Source organism: Miniopterus natalensis, unplaced genomic scaffold (genome assembly GCF_054644295.1).
Source record: "Miniopterus natalensis isolate mMinNat1 unplaced genomic scaffold, mMinNat1.hap1 Scaffold_80, whole genome shotgun sequence".
NCBI lineage: Eukaryota > Metazoa > Chordata > Mammalia > Chiroptera > Miniopteridae > Miniopterus > Miniopterus natalensis.
Genome location: NW_028270006.1, coordinates 137,501 through 142,674, shown reverse-complemented (window position 1 = coordinate 142,674; position 5,174 = coordinate 137,501). Strand labels below are relative to the sequence as shown.

The following is a 5,174-nucleotide window of genomic DNA, read 5'->3' as shown; positions in this document are numbered from 1 at the left end:
AAGGATCTGTAAGAGAAAGAAAGAAGGTATGGCTGATAGAAGCGCGCCAATGGACGATGATAAGCGTAGGCCTCGAGCCAGGGCTTGAGAACCGCCTATCTCGGCCTGCTGTCCATGTCCCTTATTACGGACAGTCCAATATAGCGAGGCTCCGCCGCGTGCGATCATTTCCCGTGGGGATAGGGAGCCATCTTTAGGATTGTTGGTTAAGATTTTATAAGGCACATTTCTATGGCTTTTAGGTGTAGGCGGAACAAATTCCTAATCCGGGATATTTTTTTCTTTTTCTTTACGGGAAATGTAAATCAAATTTCAGTTTTAGATTTTCTCGTCATTCATTCAAGATAACACACTCTAAATGTCACATCGGTCACAACACGGATGAACCCAGGAACACGTTAAGCGAAAGAACCAGAAACCAAAGGCTGACTAGCGTACGACCGTATTTCCACGAAACAGGCAGACTCGCCAAGTGCACGGGGACAGAAAGCGGATCCGCGGTTGCAGGGCTGGGACGGGAGGCGACCATCGGGGAGCAACTGTCGGTGGGCACGGGGCTTCTTTCTGAGGTGACAGAACTGTCCCGAAAGGAGGTGGCGGCGGCAGATGCACGAGGCCGGGACTATACCGCAGTCCTCTGAGCTGTCCACTCGGAGGAACGGGCTCCACGGTCCGTGAATTACATTTCAATACAGCCGTCCCTGGAAACCGTACACTATTCACAGAGCACGAGATGAATCCCCACAGAGTAACCGCTGGCGGGGTGCTCCCGCTAAACACGCAGAGCTACGGGCGCGGGAGCCCCGGGCTACAAAGTGTTCATCTTATCATCACACGCAGGCATCCCAGTGACAGTCGGTCACACAAAATGGAGTTCCTTATTTCAAGTCTAATACACACATCTATTTCTGTAACACTTCCTCCCAGCCCACCCCACCCCATCCCCCAAGTCTTAAGATGCCCCCCTCCTCTTTCTCTCTCTCTCTCTCTCTCTCTCTCTCTCTCTCCCCACCCTCCCTGCTCCCTTCTTGTCTCTGAAATCAAGAGATATAGTAAAAAAATAAATAAATAAAAGAAAAGGAAAGCATGTAAAACTTTGAGGCAGCAAACACGATCCCCAGACGGCATTCCAGCTTCTAACGTGCCATCCTCCCAGCATCGCGGCTACAGGGACCAGAGCAGCTTCTGAAAGTCTCAGGTGGAGAAAGATGAGCCAAGTGATCGCCTCAGGTAGCAAAACGGATCATGGCTCTTAACTTTCTGGTCAAGTACCCTCCAATGTGTGAATCTGCTATTACTGATCTTTTTCCTTCTTTTTTTTTTTTTTGGGGGGGGGGGGGGGCGCGACACCTGCTTCATCTGCATCATTCCCTCTACTTATCCTACCAGGACGTGGGTGAAGGGGCACACGGCACAGGCCACAGGCGTGGACGCTTCGAGAGCGGAGAACATGGACTTGAAGAGGACCTCAGCTCTCAAAGGGAGGGCTTCGATGCTAACGTCCCCCTCGGCGGGATGGTTTGGAAACTCATCCAACCCTCGATGCGCGGAGGTGACGGGACCCCCATCTCCTAGAAACGCTTCCCCTTCAGGGCCCACAGGTCGATGATTCCCCAATGCTGTGGACTGGGCTCTGGGCTCAAGCCGGGAACAGAGAGGGGCCGCGTCCTACACGCACATCAGCAGCTCACCCAGGCAGCTCCTCTGTGCCTGGGGCCACAGCGGCTCCCCACACCCAATGCTGTTCGACTGGCTCTGGGCTCTGGGAACACGCACCCCTTGTTCCCCAGAGGAGTCCGCATCAGAGCAGAAAGGAGGGGCGTGCAGCCCTCCCAAGGCCAGAGAAACCCTCGTGTGGCCAGGGCCCAAGGCAAGCAACATCCACTGAGGGGACAGGTGTGTCTCCTGTGTTCATCGTCACCTATGAAATAAGGGGCCAAACTGCTCCTCTCCGGAGCAGGATCTGAACCTTTTGGGATTCCGCTTCCAGGCGGCGGTGGGCGACCGGGGGTGGGGGGTGGGGGGGGGTGTGTGGGGGGGGTGTGGGGGGGGGCGCTGCTCAAGGCAAGTCACCGAAACGCTCTGTGCATAGGCATGTTTCTCACGTGGACACACCTCAGTAGTGAGGAGAGAGGTTTCCAGGTCGAACTGAGTGACAGGAGCGAGGAGCGCCCAGCCGGCGCCAGGGGAGGCAAGCGGGCAGGCAGGCCGGCGGGGACTCTCTAGTCCCATGGTCCGAGTCCCCTCCGCTCCCCTCCGCCCCACCGCCGTCTCCCCGGGCCTACTTCTCAACCAGAGAGGCAGAGGGGAGGGCGGTCCCAGAGCACATCTCTTGTCCTCCACAAACACCTCGCCGCCTCGGCCGCTTGGCCTGAGATAGCCAGCCACCCGGCTCTCCCCCTGCCCGATTGATTTTCCTGCGGCCCAGAGGCCCCGGTTCAGGACCGAGGATGAAACCCCTACCCTGCGGTTCCCCAGCCGGAGGGGCCCGTGGGTGGGCGGGGAACCGGCAAGGTGGCGGTGGTGTCGTGGGGGCGGGGAGGACCGGGCGATTCACTGTGACCGGCCTCACTCAGTAAATAGCTCCATTCAAATGCAGAAAGCTGTCGGGTAAAGTCAGAGCCTCCGACCTCGCCTCGGGCTTCTTCGACTGCCCCACCCTTACTGAGGCCGCAGCCCCGCGAACCACGGGAAGGGAGGGTGTTGGAGGAGCTGGCCGGCCCCGGTCTGTCCGGGGCGCAAAGAGCCCCCTCCGTTGGCCAAGCCTGGAAAGCTCCCTCCCTCCACCGTTAGAGAATCACGGGGTGGGGGTGGGGATGAAGGGGCGCGAGGCCGCGGGCGGGGCGCGGCTGAGGGGCTCGGGTCCAGGGCCCAAGTCTTAGGTCAACCGGCCGGGCGGGCGGGGCTCAGCGGTGGAGCAGCGATCTGGAACCCAGGAGGTCGGGGTTCGATTCCCGGTCAGGGCACATGCCCGGGTTGCGGGCTAGGCAGCGGGCCCATGACTCTCTCGTCATCGATGTCTCTATCTCTCTCTCTCTCTCTCCCTCCCTCCCTCCCTCCCTCGCCTTTCGTCTCTCTGAAATCAATCAAGATATATTCCAAAAAAAAGATTCCATTTTAAAAAGAAGGAGCCAAGGGTTGGAGGACGGTGGGTGGAGGGGTGGGTGGACGAGGAGAGAGGAACCAAAGCGTTGATATGCCTGTCGGCACAACCCAAGGACGCGGACCATGGCGGGGAGTGGGACGGGGCCGAGTGGGTCATCGGGGAGGGAAAGGGACATCGGTGACCTATGAAGCAAAAATTAAATAAATAAAAAGAAGGAAACACGGCGCTCTTACGAACCCTTTCCCAACACACTCCAGAGAAAAATGCCGAAACAAGGAAAAAAAGGAAGGCTTCTCGGTCACCCCGGAGCCTCCCAGGGTGAAGGGTCAGGGTTCGTTCCCTTTCGCCCACGAGACGGATAGGCTAGGCGGTGGGAACGTAGTCCACGCGAGAGACAAGGTCTAAAGCGACCAGGCCTCCTTCCGCCCCTGTTGCACGGACCTAAACCAGCACGCTCTGGCTCGGCTCGCTCTTCAGTGGTTGTCTTTCTTTGAAACTATTCCGCGTGAGAGCTATCTTAGCCCTTCTCTTTCTCCGCAGCTCCGTCCCTGCCGAAGATTCCACCTCCCCTTCCAATCACCTGCATGAAACAAGCGGCATTTTCCAGCTTTCCGGTTTTCCCAGACGTCAACGTGGACTGGGCTTGGGGATAAAAAAGAGGATTTTTAAGAAGGGCTCTTCAGTGTAAGGAACCAAACTCAAACGTATATTTGGACAAGTAAACAGATATATTCATTCATTCATTCATTCATTCATTCATTCATTCATTCATTCATTCATTCATTTACTTATTACCCAGGACTTATCCTCCACCAGAAAAGAAAGTTCGAAATCGAAAACCCTCTAGTGGGTAACTCTTTGGTTAGGTGAAATCAGTGTTAGCCACTTGTCGGTTTAGGACTCCAAACAGTTCCACCCGATGCCGGCGGCGAGCCGATGCTGTTCATCTTTATAAAATGCTTTGCCTGGTTTTGTGTACTATTTAGGGGGGAAAAAAAAAAAAAAAGGAAATTTCGCACGCACGCGCACAAACGGATGGTCCAAACTTCTAAATAACACAGGAGCATGTCTGTTCCTCCCTTCCCACCCCTCCTGCCTTTCTTTCTCCCTCCCTCCCTCCCTCCCTCCCTCCCTCCCTCCCTCCCTCCCTCCCCCCCCCCCAAGTCTTAAGAGCTACTGCCATTCAAGCAAGACTACTTGGGCTTCCCTATTCCACCCCCCCCCCCCCGACCCCATGACTACCCAATTCCTTTGAGTCACCACCCGGTGACTCCCCGAAGAACTCGGTGGCCTGGGCCGTGTGCCCTTGTCAGGGACGGGGCTCTCTCCCCCTCTCGCCATGTCAAACGGTCCAGCCAAGGGCTTCTGGCAGTGAGGAGAGGAAAAGGGGTGCCTCCTCAGGTTGGGGGTGACTTTCTACAAGTGGAAGTCACAGGCGAAGACCTTGATTTCTGCGTGGAGAAGATAGGACCCTTCATCGTGCGAGCACTAGATTCTTGTCCTCCATCTCCCCCCGTAACTCTTCCCTTCCCTTCCCTTCCCTTCCCTTCCCTTCCCTTCCCTTCCCTTCCCTTCCCTTCCCTTCCCTTCCCTTCCCTTCCCTTCCCTTCCCTTCCCTTCCTTCTTTTGTTTTCCTTCTCTCTCTCTCTCTCTCTCTCTCTCTCTCTCTCTCTCTCTCTCTCATCATCTTTCGTCTCTGTCTGTCTGTCTGTCTCTGTCTCTGTCTCTGTCTCTGTCTCTCTCTCTCTCTCTCCTTCCCTACCCCGACTTCCTTCCTTTCCCTTGGGAAGGCCACAGGGACAGGGACCTTTGCACGGCTATCAAGTCAAGGACGGACTCCCCCTACGCTCTGCACGTGAGCCCGCGCCCGTCCGAGCCCCCACATACCCTCGTCGCTAAGGTTTCCCCATCCCTGAGGAAACCCGTGAAGTAGCTGACTCACCAACGATGAAAGCCGCGAGCGCTCCCGCGGCTAAGTCCGGGGCCGGACAGCTGGTCGACCCGCCCCTCCGGGCGCTCGCGAGCCGGGGCGCCGGCCGCTCGCGCGCCCGCGGCCAAGTCCGGGGCC

At 56.9% G+C, this 5,174-nt stretch overlaps 1 long non-coding RNA gene across 1 annotated transcript; it reads right to left on the bottom strand.

Moving 5' to 3' along the window:
• Nucleotides 1-3,311: 3,311 nt before the first annotated feature.
• On the bottom strand, nt 3,312-4,603 carry LOC148090216 (uncharacterized). The gene is made up of 3 exons (XR_015713963.1): nt 4,349-4,603; nt 3,895-4,084; nt 3,312-3,748 (listed from the first exon to the last, which is right to left on the bottom strand). It is a non-coding gene; the product is annotated as an uncharacterized LOC148090216 (long non-coding RNA).
• Between the last annotated feature and the right edge of the window lie 571 nt (nt 4,604-5,174).